Raw genomic sequence first — 26,185 nt, 5'->3', positions numbered from 1 at the left:
GCCCACTCAAATAGTATTAATAGTATTCCAAGTGACAAAAAGTTGCTAAGTAAAGTCGTATTACTTAGTATTCTAAGTGACAAAAAGTTGCTAAGTAAAGTTGTTTACAGATACAATGGTTGTACAGCACCTTTTAAATTTGCAATTTAGGTTTCAGATTTTCCATTAAGAATGAACTGCCCTGAAATTCGATACCTTATACTTAAGCAGTTCAGCTATGAGAGTTTTTTTTTTATTTTTGAGACGGAGTCTTGCTCTGTCGCCCAGGCCGGAGTGCAGTGGTGCGATCTCGGCTCACTGCAAGCTCCGCCTCCTGGGTTCGCACCATTCTCCTGCCTCAGCCTCCCGAGTAGCTGGGACTACAGGCGCCCACCACCGTGCCTGGCTAATTTTTTTGCATTTTTAGTAGATACAGGGTTTCACTGTGTTAGCCAGGATGGTCTTGATCTCCCGACCTCGTGATCCACCCGCCTCAGCCTCCCAAAGTGCTGGGATTATAGGCATGAGCCACTGTGCCCTGCCTCAGCTATGAGAATTTACAACAAAGAGGTAACTACTGCTATCCAAATTATTAATTACAGTTTAACAATAAACTCAACATCAGCAACTATTGCAGTTATTATTGTCTGACTCGATGGGCATCTTCTAGTCTCATGTTCTTCATAGTTCATGAAATCATGGGCATAGGGAAAGATCCAACTTTCAAGAAACAATAATTAGACTGCACATCAACTTTAAAAAATTACGTGCCAGACTATATTGCAGAGGCCGGGCACGGTGGCTTATGCTTGTAATCCCAGCACTTTGGGAGGCCAAGGCACTTGAGGTCAGGAGTTCGAGACCAGCCTGGCCAACATGGTGAAACTCCATTTCTACTAAGAGTACAAAAATTAGCCCGGTGTGGTGGTAGGTGCCTGTAATCCCAGCTACTTGGGAGGCTGAGGCACGAGGATTGCTTGAACCTGGAAGGTGAAGCTTGCAGTAAGCTGAGATCATGCTACTGCACTCCTGCCTGGGTGACAGAACGAGAGTCCATCTCAAAAAAAAAAAAAAGAAAAGAAAAAAAGAAAAAAAAAAGAAAAAAGACTATATTGCAGAAGCGATTCCACATACCTGTTTTAAGTTAAAACACTCATTAAAAATATTAATATCTAGGACCTTTAGATGAAATTCTACTACTAACTTTATAAGTCTGAGGCCAGGCGCGGTGGCTCATGCCTGTAATCCCAGCACTTTGGGAGGCCGAGGCGGGTGGATCATGAGGTCAGGAGATCGAGACCATTCTGGCTAACACGGTGAAACTCCATCTCTAGTAAAAAATAGAAAACATTAGCCGGGCATGGTCGCGGGCGCCTGTAGTCCCAGCTACTCTGGAGGCTGAGGCAGGAGAATGGCGTGAACCCGGGAGGCAGAGCTTGCAGTAAGCCGAGATCGCGCCACTGCACTCCACCCTGCGTGACAGAGCGAGACTCCATCTCAAAAAAAAAAAACTCTGAAATTTTAAGAATGACGATTTAGAAAAGCTGGTTTACCTAACAGTACCTTTTGGAGAAGAGATAAAGAATCTGACTATAAAATACATCAACGCTTAAGTGAACTGCACTATGCCCTTGTGGCCAGAAAATTGCATTTTTTTTTTTTTTTTTTTTTTTTTTGAGACGGAGTCTCGCTCTGTCGCCCAGGCTGGAGTGCAGTGGCACAATCTCGGCTCACTGCAAGCTCCGCCTCCCGGGTTCACGCCATTCTCCTGCCTCAGCCTCTCCGTGTAGCTGGGACTACAGGCGCCCGCCACCACGCCCGGCTAATTTTTTGTATTTTTAGTAGAGACAGGGTTTCACCGTGGTCTCGATCTCCTGACCTCGTGATCCGCCCGCCTCGGCCTCCCAAAGTGCTGGGATTACAAGCGTGAGCCACCGCGCCCGGCCGAAAATTGCATTTCTTTTCCTAAAAGGAAGGCAGTCTTTCATTTTTTTTTTTTTTTTGACTTCTAAAGCTTGACTTATAGTAACTTCAAACGTTACTACTTTTGGAAGATGATAGAAAAACTCTTAGAAAAAATAATTTTAGGCATTAGACGGTTGCAATACTCATCCAATAATAATTATTTGTTCTTCAGTAAGCAATTGAATTCTTCAGAGCAGATGCCCCGACCTGCCTCACTCAATGACTACAGCCATTACAAACCAAACTGTCCGCCACATGTTTTGGTGGGCTTACTGAACACCTGGAGCGGTGTCTCCTGTTGCTCCACCAGGCACCACGTTCATCTGGATAAATAACAGCAGGTCGCATCTAACAGATACCAGCACTTAGGTCGAAGATGGCATGGAAAAACCCAGCAGTGATGTGTGTGCTTGCTCTGGGGCACTGTCTGATGCACACAAAAGTGAACTGAGTTAACACCCTTTGGGGACAGGAGAGTTTGCTTTGCCCTGACGGGTTCTGTTTCTAATCAGCAAACCCTGACTTTTTGTTTATAATGATACCCCCTTTTATTTTTCTCAAGACAGGGTCTCGCTCCGTGACCTGGGCTGGAGTGCAGCGGCAGCGATCTCGGCTCACTGCAACCTCCGCCTCCCGGGTTCAAGCAATTCTCCTGCCTCAGCCTCCTGAGTAGCTGGGATTACAGGCCCGCGCCACCACACCCAGCTAATTTTTTGTATTTTTAGTAGAGATGGGGTTTCACCATGTTGCTCAGGCTGGTCTCGAACTCCTGACCTTGTGATCCGCCTGCCTTGGCCTCCCAAAGTGCTGGGATTACAGGCATGAGCCACCGTGCCTGGCCTATAATGATAGTCCTTTAAAAAATTCTGCCACGTTGATGGTAAAGGGAGCCCAATGTCTGCATCATACGCAGTGCACCTGCAGACTCCTGCAGACAGATGCCGCAGGCTGAAAGGAAAGGTCCTCTTTAGAGATACAGTAAGCAGTGGTTCAAAAAACGTGAATGAGGCCGGACGCAGTTGCTCACGTCTGTCATCCCAGCACTTTGGGAGGCTGAGGCAGGCAGATCGCCTGAGGTCAGGAGCTTGAGACCAGCCTGGCCAACATGGTGAAACCCTGTCTCTACTAAAAAAAAAAAAAAAAAAAAAATTAACTGGGCGTGGTGGCACATGCCTGTAGTCCCAGCTAGTCGGGAGGCTGAGGCAGGAGAATCACTTGAACCTGGGAGGTGGAGGTTGCACTGAGCAGAGATCATGCTATTGCACTCCAGCCTGAGTGACAGAGTGAGACTCTGTCACAAACAAAAACAAGCAGGAACTGGGATTTTGATCATGTTCTAAAAGATCTATTACAGGAGGCGGAGGTTGCAGTGAGCCAAGATCACGCCACTGCACTCCAGCCTAGGTGACAGAGGGAGACTCCCTCTCAAAAACAAAAACAATAACAAAAAGAAACAACAGCAACAACAACAAAAATAAAAATAAAAAAAGACCTGTTACAGCGGAGGAGTGAAATACGCATGGGCCATGGCCATCAAAACACAAGCTGTGATTCCACCGCACGATCTGTGCATGCAGGGACCCGGTGCAGCGGCGGAAGCTTACAGAGGGGAGGTGTCCTCTTGCACAGAGTCCCTGAGCAAAAAAGGGCCTTCGAGTTGCCCTTCCAGAAGGGCTTCTGCTTCCTAACGTTCCCTCGCTCCCCCGTCACAGCGATTCCCTGTAATCTGAAGCAAATCGGGCACGAGGCGGTGTGTGCCATCAGTTTGTGTGTGGACTTTCCAAGCTCCCCGTCTGCTAACATGGGCAGGGCTGTCTCCAGATACTGATGCTGCTTCTGCCTGCGTGACTGCAAACACAGGGCGCTTGTATTCTCTTCTGAGTCACAGTCAGCTTGTGGAATTGCAGAACTGTCCCCACTTATTTCAGCAATTCCAGAAGCTAACCTTGGTCCCAGTTTATTTAAAGGATTACCTTGTGCAGTAGCTTCAAATGTATTGATTTGTACATTGCGAGGGGTATCTACCCCTTCTTCAATACCAAGCCATATTCTCTCTCTAAGTCTATCTTCTTTGTCTTCTGTAGAAACCAAAGATGGATCAAATGTGTCAGAAATGTTGAATGTGGGTTCACAGGAGCTGTATGCTGTTTAGTCAGATGCCATTTTGGGGCTAAACCTGAGCTCACTGCAACCTCCGCTTCTGGGCTCAAGCTATCCTCCTGCCTCAACCTCCCAAGTAGCTAGGACTACAGGTATGCACCCACCATGCCCAGCTAATTTTTTTTTCTTTTTTTTGAGACAGAGTTTCACTCTTGTTGCCCAGGCTGGAATGCAATGGCGTGATCTCAGCTCACTGCAATCTCCGCCTCCTGGGTTCAAGCGATTCTCCTGCCTCAGCCTCCCGAGTAGCTGGGATTATAGGCATGCGCCACCACACCCAGCTAATTTTATATTTTTAGTAGAGACGGTGTTTCTCCATGTTGGTCAGGTTGGTCTCGAACTCTCGACCTCAGGTGATCCACCCGCCTTTGCCTCCCAAAGTGCTGGCATTACAGGCGTGAACCACCGTGCCTGGCCTAATTTTTGTATTTTTGCAGACGGCATCTCACTATGTTGCTCAGGCCGGTCTTGAACTCCTGAGCTCAAGCGATCCTCCCCACCCGGCCTTGCGAAGTGCTGGGATTACAGGTGTGAGCCACCACGCTGACCTCTACTAAACATTTTATCTGTCCAATGAACTCTGGGTCTTTGTGGAACAGGAATGTTTGTTCCTCCCACCTATGGACCATGTGGAGAGTAGGAATCTCTTCATGAAGTCTTGTTCCTGGGGTGACACAGAATCATTGTCCTTTTCAGTGCTTATTTCAACAGTCTGAGAGATTTTGGTGGTACCATTTTGGCATCTCCTTGAAGAATTCTCGGAAGGGCTTAATCCCAGTTGTAAGGGAAAATGTTTTTTCTCTTAAGGGACTGCTTTGTGGCTGAGATGAGGTTCCCTATGTGGATGCTTTTCTCTTTGACAGACAAACCACCCTTGGCGTTCATGTCTATATTTTTCCTATGGCTTCCTCCCTCGTGACAGAAGTGATTCTGACACCTGTATTTGAAGTCGTTCCATATTTTCCCCACTCTATCCATTGGCTATAAAATCGTCTGGGGCGTGTGGAGCGGCCTTATGCAGGGCACCTGCGGCCAGGCAGGACAGGCCCGGATGGCACAGTCCCTGACAGGGCGAGGATGCCTGCTCTCTGGTGTATTCTGCCCCTCCGACTGCACAGCCCACCCACCGTCCCTGCTTCCTGGCCAGCCCTTCCTCTTCACCTGTTCCCCCCGCTCCCCCCACCCTGGCCAGCCCTTCCTCCTCACCTGTTTCCCCCCATCCCCTCACCCCAGCCAGCCCTTCCTCTTCACCTGTTTCCCCCTCTCTCCCCCCACCAGAATGGCTAAATACACTCTTTGGTGAAGTGCTGGGTCAGGCCTCTTGTCTATTTTTCCCATTGTGTTAATGATCTTTCTTCTCGCTTCTTCATAAAATTTCTTTAAATAATAAAATGGAAATGACTGAAAATGGCTATTTTTGGTTACAAATATTACAAAGAATTTATTCCACTTTCTAACTTGCCTTTTCCTTTTCTTCCTGGCATCTTTTGATGAATAGAAGCTTTTATCTTCTTCCCATTTTGAAAACTGTGGTAAAATAGGCCGGGCATGGTGGCTCATGCCTGTAATCCCAGCACTTTGAGAGGCCGAGGTGGGCGAATCATTTGAGGTCAGGAGTTAGAGACCAGCCTGGCCAACATATGGTGAAACCCCGTCTCTACTAAAAATACAAAAATTAGCCTGGCGTGGTGACGCGCACCTGTAATCCCAGCAAGCCGGGAGACTGAGGCAGGAGAATTGTTTGAACCCGGGAGGTGGAGGTTGCAGTGAGCTGAGATCATGCCACTGCACTCCAGTCTGGATGACAGAGCAAGACTCCTTCTCAAACAAACAAACAATTGTGGTAAAATAGACATAATATAAAATTTACCATCTTAACCCTTTTTAAATGTAGAGCTTAGTTGTGTTAAGTACATTTATAATACTGTGTGGCCATTGCTACCAAGCATCTTCAGAACTCTTTCCACCTTGTAAAGCTGAAGCTGTACACTCATTAAGCAACAACCTCCCACGATCCCTTTCCAGCTCCTACAACCACCTTTCCGCTCTGTCACTATGAATTGGACTGCTCTAGGCCCCTCAGCTAAGTGGAATCCTAAAGCATTTGCCTTTATGTGACTGGCTTGTGTCGCTTAGCACAATGTCCTTAAGATCTGTCTGCCCTGTAGCATGTGTCAGAATTGTGTTCCTTTTTTTTTTTTTTTTTTAGACGGAGTCTCGCTCTGTCACCCAGGCTGGAGTGCAGTGGCGAGATCTCGGCTCACTGCAAGCTCCGCCTCCCGGGTTCACGCCATTCTCCTGCCTCAGCCTCTGGAATAGTTGGGACTACAGGCGCCCGCTACCACGCCCGGCTAATTTTTTTGTATTTTTAGTAGAGACGGGGTTTCACCGTGTTAGCCAGGATGGTCTTGATCTCCTGACCTCGTGATCCGCCCGCCTCGGCCTCCCAAAGTGTTGGGATTACAGGCGTGAGCCACAGTGTCCGGCCAGAATTGTGTTTGTTTTTAAGGCTGAATAATATTCCGTGGTTCATATATGCCACATTTTGCTTGTCCGTTCACCTGTGGGTGGACCCTTGGGTTGCTTCTGTTTCAGTGATTGTGAATAATGCTGCTAGGAACACAGGTATGAAAATATTTCTTAGAGACCCTGCTTTGAATTCTTTTGCGTATATGCCTAGAAGAATTCCTGGACCATTTGGTTATTCTTTTTTTTTGCTTTTGTGAGGAAATCTCATAGTATTTCCCCAAGCAGCTGTACCATTTTATATTCTCACCAACACCATGCAAATGAGTTTTTGTTTGTTTATTTTGAGACGGGGTCTGGCTCTGTCCCTCAGGCTGGAGTGCAGTGGGGCCACCTCCACCTCAAAGGCTCAAGCGATCCTCCCACCTCAGCCTCCCGAGTAGCTGGGACTACAGGCGCCTGCCACCACGCCCGGCCAATTTTTTGTATTTTTAGTAGAGACGGGGTTTCACCGTGGTCTCGATCTCCTGACCTCGTGATCCGCCCACCTCGGCCTCCCAAAGTGCTGGGATTACAAGCATGAGCCACCGCGCCTGGCCTATGCCCGGCTAATTTTCGTATTTTTTTTGTAGAGATGGAGTCTTGCTGTGTTGCCCAGGCTGGTCTCAAACTCTCGGGCTCAAGTCATTTCCCGTCTTGACCTCCCAAAGTTCTGGAATTACCAGTGTCAGCCGCCATGCACGGCCCTGCAAGTGCTTGAATTTCTTCACAGCTTCACCAACACTTTTTTTTTTTTAATAGCAGCCACCCTAATGGGTGTGAGGTGGTGAGGAGAGAAGCCATTTCTCTTACTGTCTCCTGTCTCTGAAGAGGAGGAGGAGGTAAAAGTTGAAAAACAACAGGAATGAAGTCAGTGGCAAGACCAGCTGGTGCCACTAATGACCCGGCTTGAGGTTAAAAGTTTAAGCCCCGCCCCCCACTCTAACCACAGGTGCTCTCAATCCATCACGACCCTTTCACGTGGAACCACTTAGAGTTGAAAGCCCTTAAAAGGGCCAGGAACTCTGTCTTCCGGGAGCTCGGCTCTTAAGACGCCAGTCGGCCAATGCTCCCGGCCGAATAAGAAAACCTCTTACGTCTTTAATCCGGTGTCTGAGGAGTTTTGTCAGCGGCTCGTCCTGTTACATTTCTCGGTTCCCAGACTGGGAAACGAGGTGATTAGCGGACGGTTGAGGCAGCCCTTTAGGCCGCTTAGGCCTGCCCTGTGGAGCATCCCTGCGGGGAACTTCGACCAGCACCAGCAACACGGATCCTGAGAGCGTTCCCGGGTAGGCAATTGCCCCGGTGGAACGCCTCGTCAGAGCAGCCCGTGGCAGGCCCCCGTGGAGGATCAACGCAGTGGCTGAACACCGGCAAGGAACTGGCACTGAACATCTCGTCTGGACGTCTGAAACTCGGTAAGACTGGTCTTTGGAACTTGCCCACTCCATGTGAGTGGACGCGTGGCCTGGTCACCCACGGCGTGCCTGTGTCGGCGCTTTGGTTCTTGTTTTTGACTTGACTTGGATTGCGTGATACTTTGGTTTCGGTTTTGACCTGGCTTGGATTTCTGGATACTCCAATTTTGGTTTTGATTCTGGTCTGGTGTAAACTGAAAAGGTGTGTGTGTGTGCCTTTTTTACCGGTTCTTTGTTCTGTGGTGTGAGCGTGGTGTTTTGTCTTGAGGAAACGGGTCAGACGCAAAGTAAGCCCACTCCGCTAGGAACTATGTTGAAAAATTTCAAGGAAGGATTTAATGGAGACTAGGGGGTTACTGTGACACCAGGGAAACTTAGAACTTTGTGTGAAATAGATTGGCCAACATTAGAAGTGGGTTGGCTGTCAGAAGGAAGCCTGGACAGGTCCCTTGTTTCTAAGGTGTGGCACAAGGTAACTGGTAAAGGATACCTAGACCAGTTCCCATACATAGACACTTGGTTACAGCTGGTGCTAGACCTCCCACAGTGGCTAAGAGGGCAGGCAGCAGCAATGCTAGTAGCAAAGGGACAGATAGGCAAGGAAGGATCCCGCTCCACCTGCCCAGGGAAATCAACTCCTCAAGTTCTGTTCGACCCAACGTCAGAAGATCCATTGCAGGAGATGGCACCAGTGATTCCAGTGGTGCCTTCCCCTTACCAGGGAAAGAGGCTCCCCACTTTTGAGTCCACAGTGCTTGCGCCTCCGCAAGACAAACATATCCCTAGGCCTCCCAGAGTAGACAAGAGAGGAGGTAAAGCCTCAGGAGAAACCCCTCCCTTGGCAGCTCATTTAAGACCCAAAACTGGGATACAAATGCCCCTGAGAGAGCAGCGGTATACTGGGATAGAGGAGGATGGTCACGTGGTGGAGAGGTGTGTTTTTGTGAACCTAGCCCTTCACCTCTGCCGACCTTCTCAAGTGGAAAAACAATATCCCATTCTACACCGAAAAGCCACAAGCTCTAATTGATTTGCTCCAAACTATTATCCAGACCCACAACCCCACCTGGGCTGATTGCCACCAGTTGCTCATGTTCCTCTTTAACACAGATGAAAGGTGGAGGGTGCTTCAAGCAGCAACTAAGTGGCTAGAGGAACATGTACCAGCTGATTACCAAAATCCCCAAGAGAATGTAAGGACCCAGTTACCGGGAACCGACCCCCAGTAGGACCCAAATGAAAGAGAGGGTATGCAAAGGCTAAACCCAGACAGGGAAGCTCTCTCGGAAGGGTTAAAGAGGGGAGCCCAGAAGGCCACAGACGTTAACAAGGTCTCTGAGGTCATTGGGGGAACAGAAGAAAGTCCAGCACAATTCTATGAGAGACTGTGTGAGGCCTATCATATGTATACTCCTTTTGATCCCAATAGCCCTGAAAAATCAGCGCATGCTTCACATGGCTTTAGTTAAAGCGCAGAAGACATTAGAAGAAAACTGCAGAAACAGGCTGGGCTTGCAGGGATGAATACATGACAGTTATTAGAAATAGCTAACGAGGTGTTTGTAAACAGGGATGCAGTAAGCCGTAAGCAAAACCGCAAAGAGAATGAACGTCAGGCCTGGCGAAAGGCCGACCTGTTAGCTGCAGCAATCAGAGGGGTCCCCCCAAAGAGGCAAGGGAAGGGGACCCTGGGAAAGAAACTCAGCTTGGTTGTCAGAGTTTGCAGTGTAATCAGTGTGCTTATTGTAAAGAAATAGGACATTGGAAGAACAAATGCCCTCGGCTAAAAAGAAAACAAGGTGACTCAGAGCAGGAGGCCCCAGACAAGGAGGAAGGGGCCCTGCTCAACCTGGCAGAAGGGTTATTGGACTGAGGGGGACCGGGCTCAAGTGTCCCTAAAGAGCCTGTGGTCAGCATTGTGTCCGGAATTGGTGGGTTCTTGGTCTCACTGACTTCAAGAATGAAGCCGTGGACCCTCACGGTGAGTGTTACAGTTCTAAAGGCGGTGTGTCCGGAGTTTGTTCCTTCTGATGTTCGGATGTGTTCGGAGTTTCTTCCTTCTGGTGGGTTCGTGGTCTCGCTGGCTCAGGAGTGAAGCTGCAGACCTTCACGGTGAGTGTTACAGCTCTTAAGGCAGCGCGTCTGGAGTTGTTCATTCCTCCCAGTGGGCTCGTGGTCTTGCTGGCTTCAGGAGTGAAGCTGCAGACCTTTGCGGTGAGTGTTACAGCTCATAAATGCAGTGTGGACCCAAAGAGTGAGCAGTAGCAAGATTTATTGTAAAGAGCGAAAGAACAAAACTTCCACAGTGTGGAAGGGGACCGGAGCGCGTTGCCACTGCTGGCTCGGGCAGTCTGCTTTTATTCTCTTATCTGGCCCCACCCACATCCTGCTGATTGGTAGAGCCAAGTGGTCTGTTGTGACAGGGCGCTGATTGGTGCGTTTACCATCCCTGAGCTAGACATAAAAGTCCTCCACATCCCCATCAGATCAGTTAGATACAGAGTATGGACACAAAGGTTCTCCAAGGCCCCACCAGAGCAGACAGACACAGAGTGTTGATTGGTGCATCCACAAACCTCGAGGTAGACACAGGGTGCTGATTGGTGTGTTTACAATCCCTGAGCTAGACATAAAGGTTCTCCACGTCTCCACCAGACTCAGGAGCCCAGCTGGCTTCACCCAGTGGATCCCGCACCGGGGCTGCAGGTGGAGCTGCCCACCAGTCCCGCGCCGTGCACTTGCATTCCTCACCCCTCGGGTGGTTGATGGGACTGGGCGCTGTAGAGCAGGGGGTGGCGCTTGTTGGGGAGGCTCGGGCCCGCACAGGAGCCCATGGGGGGTGGGAGGCTCAGGCATGGCGGGCTGCAGGTCCCGAGCCCTGCCCCGTGGGAAGGGCTAAGGCCTGGTGAGAAATCGAGCGCAGCGCCGGTGGGCTGGCACTGCTGGGGGACCCAGTACACCCTCCACAGCTGCTGGCCTGGGTGCTAAGCCCCTCATTGCCCGGGGCCGGCAGGGCCTGCTGGCTGCTCTGAGGGGCCCGCCAAGCCCACGCCCACCCGGAACTCCAGCTGGCCCGCAAACGCCCTGTGCAGCCTGGGTTCCCGCTCGCGCCTCTCCCTCTACACCTCCCTGCAAGCTGAGGGAGCCGGCTCCCGCCTTGGCCAGCCCAGAAAGGGGCTCCCACAGTGCAGTGGTGGGCTGAAGGGCTCCTCAAGTGCCGCCAAAGTGGGAGCCCAGGAAGAGGAGGCGCCGAGGGCTGTGAGGACTGCCAGCATGCTGTCACCTCTCAGCATGACAGTCGGGGGTAAAGACATTGATACTCTCGTAGATACCGTTGCTGAACATTCGGTAGTAACCGCCCCAGTCGCCCCCTTATCCCAAAAGACTGTTGACATAATCTGAGACGGGGGTTTCAGCAAAGCAAGCTTTCTGCTTGCCCCGGCCTTGTACTGTAGGACATAAAGTGATTCATCAGCTTTTGTACATGCCTGACTGTCTCTTGCCCTTGTTGGGAAGGGACTTGTTTAGCAAGCTGAGAGCCACTATCTCTTTTACAGAGCACAGCTCTTTGCTGCTAAAGTTACCCGGAACGGGAGTCATCATGACCCTTATGGTCCCCCGAGAGGAGGAATGGAGACTTTTCTTAACTGAGCCGGGCCAAGAGATAAGACCAGCTCTGGCTAAGCAGTGGCCAAAAGTATGGGCGGAAGGCAACCCTCCAGGGTTGGCAGTCAACCAAGCCCCCGTACTTATAGAAGTTAAGCCTGGGGCCCAGCCAGTTAGGCAAAAACAGTACCTGGTCCCCAGAGAAGCTCTTAAAGGTATCCAGGTCCGTCTCAAGCACCTAAGAACTTTTGGAATTAGAGTTCCTTGTCAGTCTCCATGGAGCACTCCCTCCTGCCTGTTCCCAAGCCAGGGACCAAGGACTACAGGCTGGTACAGGATTTGCGCGTGGTTAATCAAGCTACAGTGACTTTACATCCAACAGTACCTAACCTGTACACATTGTTAGGGTTGCTGCCAGCTGAGGACAGCTGGTTCACCTGCTTGGACCTGAAAGATGCTTTCTTTAGCATCAGATTAGCCCCTGAGAGCCAGAAGCTGTTTGCCTTTCAGTGGGAAGATCTGGAGTCAGGTGTCACTACTCAGTACACTTGCACCCGGCTTCCCCAAGGGTTCAAGAACTTTCCCCACCATCTTCGGGGAGCCGTTGGCTTGAGACCTCCAGAAGTTTCCCACCAGAGACCTAGGCTGCGTGTTGCTCCAGTACGTTGATGACCTTTTGCTGGGACACCCCATGGCAGTCGGGTGCGCCAAGGGAACGGATGCCCTGCTGCGGCACCTGGAGGACTGTGGGTATTAAGGTGTCTAAGAAAAAAGCTCAGATATGCCGACAGCAGATACGTTACTTGGGATTTACTATCTGACAGGGGGAGCGCAGCCTGGGATCAGAAAGACAGCAGATTATTTGCCATCTATCAGAGCCTAAGAGCAGAAGGCAGGTGAGGGAATTCTGGGGAGAATTCTAGGGAGAGCTGTGGGGTTTTGTAGACTGTGGATCTCAAACTTTGCAGTATTAGCCAAGACTTTGTATGAGGTCACGGGGGCGGGGGGTGGGGGGCAGGAACCTTTTGAATGGGGATCCCAACAACAGCAAGCCTTTCATGAGTTAAAGAAAAAACTTATGTCAGCCCCAGCCCTGGGGCTACCCGATCTGACAAAACCTTTTACATTGTATGTGTCAGAGAGAGAAAAGATGGCAGTTGCCGTTTTAACCCAAACTGTGGGGCCCTGGCTGAGGCCGGTGGCCTACCTCTCTGAACAACTAGACGGGGTTTCTAAAGGATGGCCCCCGTGTTTGAGGGCCTTGGCAGCAACTGCCTTGCTAGTACAAGAAGCAAATAAGCTGACTCTTGGGCAAAACCTGAATATAAAGGCCCCCATGCTGTGGTGACTTTCATGAATACTAAAGGACATCATTGGCTAATGAATGCTAGACTCACCAAGTACCAAAGTTTTCTCTGTGAAAATCCCCATATAACCACTGAAGTTTGTAACACCTTGAACCCTGCCACCTCGCTCCCGGTGTTATACCCGAGTGAGTTAGAAAAACGCCACACTTTGAAACAAATTAAGAGTCCTTTATTAGCCGGTGACCGAGAGACGGCTAACGCTCAAAATTCTCTTGGCCCCAAGGAAGGGGCTTGATTAATTTTTATACCTTGGTTTAGGAAGGCGGGGGGGGCGGTCTAGTTAAAACAATTTTACAGAAGTTAAGTAGTCAAAAAGTTAAAAGGATAATAAATGGTTACAGGAAAGTAAACAGTTCCAGGTGCAGGGTTTTAAGACTATTACAAGGTGATAGACACGGGGCTTTGGGCGTTATCAATCAGATGAATTCTTGGGGACTGCAGATATGGCTCGCCACAGTATCTTATCGGTTAATTGCATTCTTGGATGTGCTGCGATTCAGCTCGCACGAGTTAAGTCCTCGAGGAAGGGGCTGCCAGTGAAGGAGCCAAGATGGAGTCTGTCTGGCTGTCTTAGCTAAGGGAGAGTCCATTCAGGTGGAAACAAGGCTAGGTGATTAAAGGAAAAGGGGGAGTCTAAAAACAGGGTTAGTAAAAACGAGGTTGGGCATTACACCAGTATCAGAGAGCCCTGTCGAGCATGATTGTATAGAAGTGTTAGGGTGGCTCAAGCCTGTAATCCCAGCACTTTGGGAGGCCGAGGCGGGTGGATCACGTGGTCAGGAGATCGAGACCATTCTGGCTAACACGGTAAAACCCCGTCTCTACTAAAAATACAGAAAAATTAGCCGGGCACGGTGGCGGGTGCCTGTAGTCCCAGCTACTCAGGAGGCTGAGGCAGGAGAATGGCGTGAACCCGGGAGGCGGAGCTTCCAGTGAGCCGAGATCGCGCCACTGCACTCCAGGCTGGGTGACAGAGCAAGACTCTGTCTCAAAAAAAAAAAAAAAAAAAGAAGTGTTAGATTCAGTTGACTCTAGCAGACCTGACCTCCGGGACTGGCCTTGGGCATCAGTAGACTGGGAACTATACGTGGACAGGAGCAGCTTCATCAACCCACAATGAGAGAGAGGTGCAGGGTATGCGGTGGTGACCCTGGACACTGTTATTGAAGCCAGATCGTTGCCCCAGGGCACTTCAGCCCAGAAAGCTGAACTCATTGCTTTCATTTGGGCCTCAGAACTCCCTGAAGGTAAGACTGTCAACATTTACACTGATTCTCGGTATGCCTTTTTAACCCTTCAAGTGTATGGAGCATTATATAAAGAAAAGGGCCTATTGAACTCTGGGGGAAAAGACATAAAATATCAACAAGAAATCTTGCAATTATTAGAAGCGGTATGGAAACCCCACAAGGTGGCGGTTACGCATTGCAGAGGACACCAGGAGCTTCCACCTTGGTGGGTTTGGGGAATTCCCATGCTGACTCAGAGCCTCGAAAAGCAGCATCTGCCCCCTTCCGGGCATCAGTCACAGCCCCCCTGCTTCCTCAAGCACCTGATCTTGTACCTGCTTATTCTAAAGAAGAAAAGGACTTTCTCCAGGTAGAGGGAGGACAAGTGACGGAGGAAGGATGGATTGGGTTACCAGATGGGAGAGTAGCTGTGCTACAGCTGCTAGGAGCCGCAGTTGTACTGGCTGTGCATGAAACCACCCATCTAGGTCAGGAGTCACTGCAAAAGTTGTTAGGCCGGTATTTCTACATCTCGCGTTGGTCAGCCCTTGCCAAAACGGTGACACAGCAGTGTGTTACCTGCCGACAGCGTAATGCAAGGCAAGGTCCAGCTGTTCCGCCTGGCATACGAGCTTATGGAGTAGTCCCCTTTGAAGATCTCCAGGTGGACTTCACAGAGATTCCAAAGTGTGGAGGTAACAAGTATTTACTAGTTCTCGTGTGTACCTACTCTGGGTGGGTGGAGGCTTATCCAACACGAACTGAGAAAGCTTGTGAAGTAACCCGCGTGCTTCTTCGAGATCTCATTCCTAGACTGGGACTGCCCTTACGGATCGTCTCGGATAACGGGCCTGCATTTGTGGCTGACTTGGTAGAGAAGATGGCAAAGGTATCGGGGATCACATGGAAACTGCATGCTGCCTACCGGCCTCAGAGTTCCGGAAAGGTGGAGCGGATGAATCGGACTATCAAAAATAGTTTAGGGAAAGCATGTCAGGAAACAGGATTAAAATGGATACAGGCTCTCCCCATGGTATTATTTAAAATTAGATGTACCCCTTCTAAAAGAATAGGATATTCCCTTTATGAAATATTATATCATAGGCCCCCTCCCATATTGCGGGGACTTCCAGGCACTCCCGGAGAGTTAGGTGAAATTGAGTTACAGCGACAGCTACAGGCTTTAGGAAAAATTACACAAACAATCTCAGCCTGAGTAAATGAGAGATGCCCTGTTAGCTTATTCTCCCCAGTTCACCCTTTCTCCCCAGGTGATCGAGTATGGATCAAGGACTGGAACATAACCTCTTTGTGTCCATGGTGGAAAGGACCCCAGATTGTCGTCGTGACCACTCCCACCGCTGTGAAGGTAGAGGGAATCCCAGCCTGGATCCACCATAGCCGTGTAAAACCTGCAGCGCCTGGGAGGCAAGACCAAGCCCAGACAACCCTTGCAGAGTGACCCTGAAGAAGATGACAAGCCCTGCTCCAGTCACACCCGGAAGCTGACTGGTCCACGCGTGGCCGAAGCATGAGGAAGCTCATCGTGGAACTCGTTTTTCTTAGATTTTGGACTTGTACAGTAAGGGCTTCAACTGACCTTCCTCAGACTGAGGTAGGGCAAAAAGTTAAAACTGTCTTTTTGTTTAAAAGGGACTTGTGTGTATAATGCCACCCAGTACAAGGTATGTAGTCCAGGAAGTGACCAGACTGATGTGTGCTATAACCCATTAGAACCACTTAATCCCCACTGGAAAACAGGAGAGTATGTAACTCCAGGAGTCAATGGAACTGGACTGGCAGGAAGACCTGGGTAATGTAGATGAGAGTGAGAACTCCCACTAGTGAGTGAGGTTCTCAAAGCAGGGAATGAGGAGAGAAGCCATTTCTCTTACTGTCTCCTGTCTCTGAAGAGGAGGAGGAAGAAAAATTGTAAAACAACAGGAATGAAGTCCGTGCCAAGACCAGCCAGTGCCACTGATGACCCAGCCTGAGGTTAAAAGATTAACACCCCCCTCTCTAACCACATGTGCTCTCAATCCATCACGACCCTTTCACGTGGAACCCCGTAGAGTTGTAAGCCCTTAAAAGGGCCAGGAACTCTGTCTTCGGGGAGCTCGGCTCTTAAGACGCGAGGCGGCCAATGCTCCTGGCCGAATAAAAAAACCTCTTCTTTAATCCGGTCTCTGAGGAGTTTTATCTGAGGCTCGTCCTGTTACAGTGGCATGTAATTGTAGTTTTGATACCCTTTTCCCTAATGACTAGTGCTGTTGAGTGCCTTTTCATGCACTTATTGTCCACTTACATATCTTCTTTGGAATAATATCTGTTCAAGTCCTTCCCATTTTTTACTTGTGGTTTTTTTTGTTTGTTCGTTTTGTTTTTTGAGACAGAGTCTCACTCTGTCACCAGGCTGGAGTGCAGTGGTGCGATCTTGGCTCACTGCAACCTCCACCTCTCGGGTTCAAGCGATTCTCCTGCCTCAGCCTCCCGAGTAGTTGGGATTACAGGTGCCCGCCACCACGCCCAGCTAATCTTTGTATTTTTAGTAGAGATGGGGTTTCACCATGTTGCCCAGGTTTGTCTCGAATTCCTGACCTCAGGTGATCCGCCCACCTCGGCCTCCCAAAGTTCTGACATTACAGGTGTGAGCCACTACAATCGTGTTTTTTTTTGTTAAATCTTAGGAGTTCCCTATATATTCTAGATATTAATCCCTTATTAGATACATGATTTTCAAATATTTTCATCCATTCTGTAGGTTGCCTTTTAATTTTGTTGATAGTGTCTTTTGATGCATAAAAATTTTAAATTTTCATGAAGTCTAAGTGGTCTATTTTTTGTTGCCTGTGTCTTTGCTGTCATCCAAGAAATTACCACCAAATGCAATGTTTTGAAGCATTTGCTCTGTGTTTTATAGTTTTAGGTCTTACATTTAGGTCTTCGGTCCATTTTGAGTTAATTTTTCTATATGGCGTAAGACAAGGGTCCAACTTTATTCTTTTGTATGTGAATATCTGGTTTTCCCAGCACCATTTGTTGAAAAGACCATTGTTTCCACATTGAATGGTCTTGGCACTCTTCTCAGAAATCGTCTGACCATGTATGCAAATGTTTATTTCTGGGTTCTCTATTCCATTCCTTTGGTCTATATGTCTTTATGCCAGTACCACACTCTTTTGGTGACTGTAGCTTTGTAGTGAGTTTTGAAATCAGAAAGTGTGGGTCCTTCAGCTTTGTTCATCTTTTTCAAGATTGTTTTGGCTATTTGGGGTCCCTTGAGATACCACACGAATTTTAGAATGAGTTTTCCTCTTGCTGCGAAAAACATCATTGGGATTTTGATAGGAATTGCATTGAATCTATAGATCACTTAGGGTAGTACTGACATCTTAACAATATTACAACTTCCAATCTGTTAACACAGGATGTGTTTTTGTTTATTTATATTTTCTTATGTCTTTCAACAATTTTTTTTTAGTTTTCTCTGTACAAGGCTTTTACCTTCTTGGTTAATTCCTAAAAATTTCATTCTTTCCGATGCTATTGTGGATGGAATTGTTTTCATAATTTCCTTTTCTGGTTGTTCTTTGTTAGTGTACAGAAATGAAACTGATTTTTATGTGCTGACTTTGTATCCTGAAATTTTGCTGAATTCACATATACTGTTTATATGTGGAATCCTTGGAGTTTTCTTTCTTTTTTTTTTTTTTTTTTTTTTTTGAGATGGAGTCTTGCTCTGTCACCCAGGCTGGAGTGCAGTGGTGGGATCTTGGCTCACTGCAGCCTCCACCTCCTGGGTTCAAGTGATTTTCTGGCCTCAGCCTTCCAAGTAGCTGGCATTACAGGTGTGAGCCACCACACCGGCCCATCCTTGGAGTTTTCTACATACATTATATCAGCTGTGAACAGAGATAGTTTAGTTACTTCTTCCTTTTCAATTTGGATAGGATACCTTGTATTTCTTCTTCTAGCCTAATTGCTCTGGCTAGAGCTTCCAGAACTATGTTGAATGGGAGTGGCAAAAGCAGGCATCCTTGTCTTGTTCCTGATCTTAGAGGAGCTAAAACTTTTAGTCTTTCACCATTGAGTGTACTGTTCACTGTGGGATTTTCGTATATGGCTTTTATTACATGAGGTAATTTTCTGCTCTTCCTAGTTTGTTGAGAGGCTTTTTTTTTTCCACAAAAATGTGTTGGATTTTGTCAAATGCTTTTTTATTTTTTTCATCTATTGAGAGGATCATGTGGTTTCTCCCTTCATTTTGTTGATATGGTTTATACCATGGATCAGTTCTTTTTTTTTTTTTTTTTTTTTTTTTTTTTTTTGAGATGGAGTCTTCCTCTGTCACCCAGGCTGGAGTGCAGTGGCACGATCTCGGCTCACTGCAAGCTCCGCCTCTTGGGTTCACGCCATTCTCCTGCCTCAGCCTCCTGAGTAGCTGGGATTATAGGCGCCCACCACCATGCCCGGCTAAGTTTTGTATTTTTAGTAGAGATGGGGTTTCACTGTGTTAGCCAGGATGGTCTCGATCTCCTGACCTCGTGATCCACCCACCTCAGCCTCCCAAAGTGCTGGGATTACAGACGTGAGCCACCGCGCCTGGCCCATGGATCGGTTTATGTGTTTAACTGTCCTGGGGAAGCTCTTATTTTTAATGTGGTTAAACATTTCAATATTTTTTCTTTGTGGTTAACATCTTTTTTCCTTTGCCTGTTCCAAGGTTATAAGGTTGTTTCCTTACATTACTTTAAAAAATCATTATTATTTTGCTTCTCTTGTTTAGCTTTATAGTCCATGTGGGACTAGCTTTTGTGCATAAGGTGAAGTAGGTATTATGTATGTTTTAAAAATCATGAATGTCTGGCCCGTTGCGGTGGCTCAGGCTTGTAATCCCAGCACTTTGGGAGTTTGAGGTGGGTGGATCATCTAAGGTCAGGAGTTTGAGACCAGCCTGGCCAACATGGTGAAACCCCATCTCTACTAAGAGTACCAAAATTAGCTGTGTGTGGTGGCGGGCGCCTGAAATCCCAGCTACTCAGGAGACTGAGGCAGAATTGCTTAGAACCCGGGAGGTGGAGGTTTCAGTGAGCTGAGATCTTGCCACTGCACTCCAGCCTGGGCAACAAAGAAGGAAACTCTGTCTCAAAAAAAAAAAAAAAAAAACAAAAAAGTTTAATTGTCCCAGAACCATGAATTGAGGAAACCATTCATTTCTCAGTGCCCTGCAGTAGCACTTTCGTTATAAATCAAGTGTCCATTTATGCAAAGATCTGGTTCTGGCTTCCCTACTCTGTTTTCAAATCATACTGTTTCAGTTACTCAATCACTAGCTTCATATCCATTCAGAAGTTGATGGGCGTACTAATTTGGGGCAATTATATAGTCATTTGAGTCTGGCGTCTTTCAGGTAGCATAGTACATTAAAAACTCATCCACGTGTCTGCATTTATCAGAAGTTTGTACCTTTGAATGGTTGGCTTGTGTTCCGTCGGATGTACAATAGTTGGTTCATCCACTCACCAGCTGATGGATGTTTGGATTACTTCCAGGTTTTGGCTATTACAAACCACGCTGCCATAAATGGTGTCTTTCTATGGACAGGTATTTCCTTTACTCTTGGGTAAACACCAAGGGGTGAAAGCCCTGGCTCATGTGGTAACTTTATGTGAAATTGGCAAATTGTTTTCCAAAGTAGCGGTACCATTTTGCATTCCTACCAGGAATGAAGGAGAGTTTCAGTTTCTCCATATCCTCATCTGCTCTCTATATTGTCAGGGTGTGTGTTAATTTTAGTTATTTAAAGTGGTATGTGGTGGTATCTCATATGGTTTTAGTTTACATTCCCCTAATGACAAGTGATATTCATTATTATTTGGGTGCTCATATGTCATCTGTGTATCTTCCTTTTTTTTTTTTTTTTTTTTTTGAGATGGAGTCTTGCTCTGTTGCCCAGGCTGAAGTGCAGTGGCGTAATCTTGGCTCACTGCAAGCTCCGCTCCCACGTTCACGCCATTCTCCTGCCTCAGCGTCTCGAGTAGCTGGGACTACAGGCGCCCGCCAACATGCCCTGCTAAGTTTTTTTTTTGTATATTTAGTAGAGACAGGGTTTCACCATGTTAGCCAGGATGGTCTCAATCTCCTGACCTCATAATCCACCCACCTCAGCCTCCCAAAGTGCTGGGATTACAGGTGTAAGCCACCCTGCCTGGCCATCTGTGTATCTTCTTTAGTGAAGCATCTATTCACATTTTTCTCCCAGTTTTAAAATTAAAAAAAATTTGTTTTGTTACTCTAGAATTCTTTCATATTCTAGATTCATGCCTTTTATCAGATATGTGGGTTGCAAATTTTTTTTTCTCAGCCTGTGGCTTATCTTTTCACTTTCTTAACAGTGGTGCTAGCACAGCAGACACTTTTAATTTTCAATAAAGTATACTTTATAGTATTTTTCTTTTCTGATTCATGCTTTTGAGTCATACCTAAGAAATCTTTGCCTGACCCAAGGCCATTGATACGGTTTGGCTGTGTCCCCACCCAAATCTCATCTTGAACTGTAGCTCCCATAATTCCCACGTGTTGTGGGAGGGACCTGGTGGGAGGTAAGTGAATCATGGGGGCAGTTTCCTCCATACTATTCTCCTGGTAGCGAGTAAGTCTCATGAGATTTGATGGTTTTATAAGCGGCTTCCCCTTTTGCTTGGTTCTCATTCTGTCTTGCCTGCTGCCATGAAAGACGTGACTTTTGCCTTCTGCCATGATTGTGAGGCCTCTCCAGCCACGTGGAACTGTGAGTCCATTAAACCTCTTTTTCTTTATCAATTACCCAGTCTTGGGCCAGGTATGGTGGCTCACGCCTGTAATCCCAGCACTTTGGGAGGCCGAGGTGAGCGGATCCCCTGTGGTCGGGAGTTTGCAACCAGTCTGACCAACATGGAGAAACCCCGTCTCCACTAAAAATACAAAATTAGCCGGGCATGGTGGCACATGTCTGTAATCCCAGATACTCGGGAGGCTGAGGCAGGAGAATCGCTTGAACCCAGGAGGTGGAAGTTGCCGTGAGATCACGCCATTGCACTCCAGCCTGGGCAGCAAGAGCAAAACTCTGTCTTAAAAAAACAAACAAACAAAAAATATTACGCAGTCTTGGGTATGTCTTTATCTTTATCAGCAGCGTGGAAATGGACTAATACAGACATTAAGATTTTCTCCTATGTTTTCCTTGGTGGTTAACATTTTTTCCTTTGCCTGACTTTACTGCATTCACTAGGAAGTACAGTGTTAATCAGAAATGATGGCAGCAGGCTTCATGTCTCATTGCTGTTCTCCAGAATTTCACCAAGTGACGTGTTTGCTGTATTACTTATTTCTAGTTCCATCTTATTCCTAGTTTGTAGTTTGTAGGTTGCTACAAACTCTTAAAAATCATGAATAGATTCTGAATTTTATAGAATACATGTTGAATTTCTTCACGATTAAGATGTTCAAATGATTTTTTCATCTTTAAAGATATTTACATTTATTTATTTTTTAAAATTTCCGCATATTATACCTGTAAACGTCTTTATTTTTTCATTGTTGTGAGTCACACTGATGTATCTTCAAATGTCAACAACTTGAAATTCCTGCAACACATTTGATTGTCATATTATTCCTTGTATGTATTACTTACTGGGTTGGTCTTAAATAGTTATAGGAATACTTAGGAACTGTATTTGCATCCATTTTGGTAAGTTGTATTTTTTTCTTTCTTTTTTTTTTTTAATTGAGACATCGTCTCACTCTGTCGCCCAGGCTGGAGTGCAGTGGCACAATCTCAGCTCACTTCAGCCTCCACCTCCTGGGTTCAAGCGATTCTCCTGCCTCAGCCTCCTGAGTAGCTGGGACTACAGGCATGTACCACCATGCCTGGCTAATTTTTTGTATTTTTAGTAGAGACAGGGTTTCCTCATGTTTGCCAGGCTGGTCTTGATCTCCTGACCTTGTGATCTGCCCACCTCAGCCTCCCGATGTGCTGGGATTACGGGTGTGAGCCACTGTGCCTGACCCAGTAAGTTGTATTTTTCTTAGAATTTGTCTGTTAAATGTTATTTTCAAACATATTGGCATGGAGCTGCACTCCACACCATTTTCACAGCTTCTGTGTGTGTGTAGGGTCTGTGGTCTTGCCACTTTTATTGCTGTTATTGGCTATTTGTGCATTGTGCCTCTCTCTCTCTCTCTCTCAAACAGCTTTATTAAGGAATAATTTATATCCCATAATATTCATCTGTTGTAAGTATATGACTCAATTCAGTGGGTTTTTTTTTTTTTTTTTTTTTTTTTTTTGTGGTGGAGTCTTACTGTCTCCCAGACTGGAGTGCAGTTGTGCAATCTTGGCTCACTGCAACTTCTGCCTCCTGAGGTCAAGCGATTCTCCTGCCTCAGCCTCCCAAGTAGCTCAGACTATAGGCATGAGCCACCATGCCTGGCTAATTTTGTATTTTTAGTAGGGATGGGGCTTCACCATGTTGCCCAGCTGGTCTCGAACTCCTGACCTCAGGTGATCCACCCACCTCGGCCTCCCAAAGTGCTGGAATTACAGGCATAAACCACTGCATCCAGCCGATACATTGATTATTTTATCAATTTGAAGTGTTTCTCTTTATTGCCAGTCATGCTTTTTGCTTTAAAGTTTATTTTTCTAATATTAATGTAGCCAGCTTTCATTTGGTTAGTGTTTGGATGATATCTGTTCCCATTCTGTTACTTTCCATTTCTCAGTACACTTATGCTTATATTTTTTCTGTACAGAATATATAGTTTCCCCATCCTCTAATCGACCTGATATTTCTAGATTGGCTATTATAGTTTTTTTTTGTATTTTGAGATGGAGTTTTGCTCTTTCAGCCAGACTGGAGTGAAGTGGCGCGATCTTGGCTCATTGCAACCTCTGCCTCCCGGGTTCAAGCAATTCTCCTGCTGCAGCCTCCCAAGTAACTGGGATTACAGGCGCCTGCCACCATGCCTGGCTAATTTTTGTGTTTTTACTAGAGATGGAGTTTCACCATGTTGACCAGGCTGGTCTCGAACTCCTGACCTCAGATGATTCACCCATCTCAGCCTCTTAAATTGCTAGGATTACAGGTGTGAGCCACCGCGCCCGGCCGATTGGCTATTATATTCTTTTAGCCCTTCCAATATATCATTTCATTGTATTCTGGCTTCTTTGTTTCTTGTCAGAACTCAGCAATATTCTGAGGTTTGTAGATAAACTATTGTTTATTTCTTTGGCTGCTTAAGATTTTATTTTTATTGTAGAGTTTTTTTAAAAGAGGCTACCCTATAGAAAATTCTAGCTATAGATTTATTTTTATTTATTCTCCTTCAGATTTATGAGTCTTCTTGAATCTATGAACTAGTAACTTTCATCAGTTTTGCAAATTTCTCAACTATGATCTCTTCAAATATTGCTACCCTACTCTCTCTCTCCTCTTCTTCTGGGACCCCAGTGAAATGTGCATTAGATTTTCTCACTTTGTCCTCCATGAATCTTACATTCTCTTCCATAGTTTCCATTTTTTCTTTTTATACATTCACTATTCATTTATATTTGCCTACATATTTCCATTTTTATTTTTCTTTATTCTTTCCTCCTCCATTTGAGATCATGTTTAGCTTCGTTATTTAGGAAGGTTAGGATTTTTGTTAGTGTTGCTGTTATTGTATATATTAAACTTAGTCCTTCTTTTCTTTACAGGATATGTAACTAGTAGGAAACCATGAGCAATGATAAAATTAGCAAAATTGCTCTTCCTCTCCTTTAACATCTAATTTTAGTTGCTTTTTTCTCCCATGTCCTGATAGACCAGTAACTGTTTTCAGTCTTTTCAAGTAACTTTCTTAGGTGTAGTTCTTGTCTACAGCAGAGTCAGATTTTGCTTTTTGATATAATCTGAAAATCAGTTTCTTTTAATAGACGAGTTAAGCACATTTTACAGTTTTTAGCTTTTTTATTTAAAAATATGTAATTGACAAAAATGTATATATTTAAGGTGTGCAGCATGATTTGACATATGTGTAATGATTGTCATAATGAAGTTAATTAATACTTCCATCACCACCCATGCTGTAATTAGATCCCCAGAATGTGTTCCTCGTACATCTGAAAGTTTGGACCCCTTCATGAATACTTCCCTAGTTACTCTAACCCCCCCAGGCCCCACAATCACCATTCTACTCTCAATTTCTATGAGTTTGACTTTCTGAGATTTCATGTACAAGGGATAATCATACAGTATTTGCCTTTCTGTGTCTGACTTATCTCACTTAGCATAATGTTTTTCAGGAAGCTCATTTACATTTAGTGATATGACATATTTTTTCTAGGTTCTTTCATATTCTTTTATATTTTGTTTTCTCTTAGTTGTTTAAAAATGTCTTCCACAATGTGATGTCTTTGTTTTGCCTTTTTAAAAAAAAGTTCAATTCTTCTCCTATTTAGGAGGGTTTATGATTTTGTACTAGTGTTCAACTTTATTAATATTACCTAACATAATACCTTTATTATAATATAAAACATTTAAATAAGCCTATATTTTTATGCCTTTTATTTCTTTAGACAGTATTAGTAGCTTACTGGGATCAAGAATAAAGTTAGCATATTTTCTCCTCTTTTTTTTTTTTTTTTTTTTTTGAGATGGGGTCTCACTCTGTTGCCCAGGCTGGACTGCAGTGGTGTGATCTCAGCTCACTACAAGCTCCACCTCTCGGGTTCACGCCATTCTCCTGCCTCAGTCTCCCAGGCAGCTGGGACCACAGGTGCCCGTTGCTATGCCCGGTTAATTTTTTGTATTTTTAGTAGAGAAGGGGTTTCACCGTGTTAGCCAGGATGGTCCCGATCTCCTGACCTCGTGATCTGCCTGCCTTGGCCTCCCAAAGTGCTAGGATTACAGGCATGAGCCACTGCGCCCAGCTTCCTCCTGTTTTCTTTTACCACCTGGCTTTAGTCAGCAACATCAAATTTCTTAGTATTTGAACTGTTAAATTGTCTTATACTGTTATCAGATATTTTGGAAGAACATCCATTGATTCCAAGTTTCTATGATGAGGCAGCAACTTACTCTACCTCTCCCTATCTTTCCCTATTTTCCTCCAAATTTCTACACTCTCATGGCCTATAACATTTACTTCATTTTTGCCAGTGAGTTCTGCAATTAATATATTCAATGCTCATCATCAATATTTGAAGGGGTGGGTTGCCCCTCCACACCTGTGGGTGTTTCTCGTTAGGTGGAACGAGAGACTTGGAAAAGAAAGAGACACAGAGACAAAGTATAGAGAAATAAGGGAGCCCAGGGGACCAGCGTTCAGCATATGGAGGATCCCGCCGGCCTCTGAGTTCCCTTAGTATTTATTGATCATTCTTGGGTGTTTCTCGGAGAGGGGGATGTGGCAGCGTCATAGGATAATAGTGGAGAGAAGGTCAGCAGATAAACACGTGAACAAAGGTCTCTGCATCATAGACAAGGTAAAGAATCAAGTGCTGTGCTTTAGATATGCATACACATAAACATCTCAGTGCCTTACAGAGCAGTATTGCTGCCCGCATGTCCCACCTCCAGCCCTAAGGCGGTTTTCCCCTATCTCAGTAGATGGAACATATAATCGGGATTTATACCGAGACGTTCCATTGCCCAGGGACGGGCAGGAGACAGATGCCTTCCTCTTGTCTCAACTGCAAAGAGGCGTTCCTTCCTCTTATACTAATCCTTCTCAGCACAGACCCTTTACGGGTGTTGGGCTGGGGGATGGTCAGGTCTTTCCCTTCCCATGAGGCCATATTTCAGACTATCACATGGGGAGAAACCTTGGACAGTACCTGGCTTTCCTAGGCAGAGGTCCCTGTGGCCTTCCGCAGTGTTTGTGTCCCTGGGTACTTGAGATTAGGGAGTGGTGATGACTCTTTTTCTTGCGG

General features: G+C 46.3%; 1 pseudogene; it reads right to left on the bottom strand.

Moving 5' to 3' along the window:
* Positions 1 to 1,946: 1,946 nt before the first annotated feature.
* On the bottom strand, positions 1,947 to 7,308 carry LOC100586356 (annotated as a pseudogene).
* Between the last annotated feature and the right edge of the window lie 18,877 nt (positions 7,309 to 26,185).

Source organism: Nomascus leucogenys, chromosome 8 (genome assembly GCF_006542625.1).
Source record: "Nomascus leucogenys isolate Asia chromosome 8, Asia_NLE_v1, whole genome shotgun sequence".
Lineage (NCBI taxonomy): Eukaryota > Metazoa > Chordata > Mammalia > Primates > Hylobatidae > Nomascus > Nomascus leucogenys.
The sequence above is the reverse complement of the archived record's forward strand: the minus strand, read 5'-3'. Positions and strand labels throughout refer to the sequence as shown.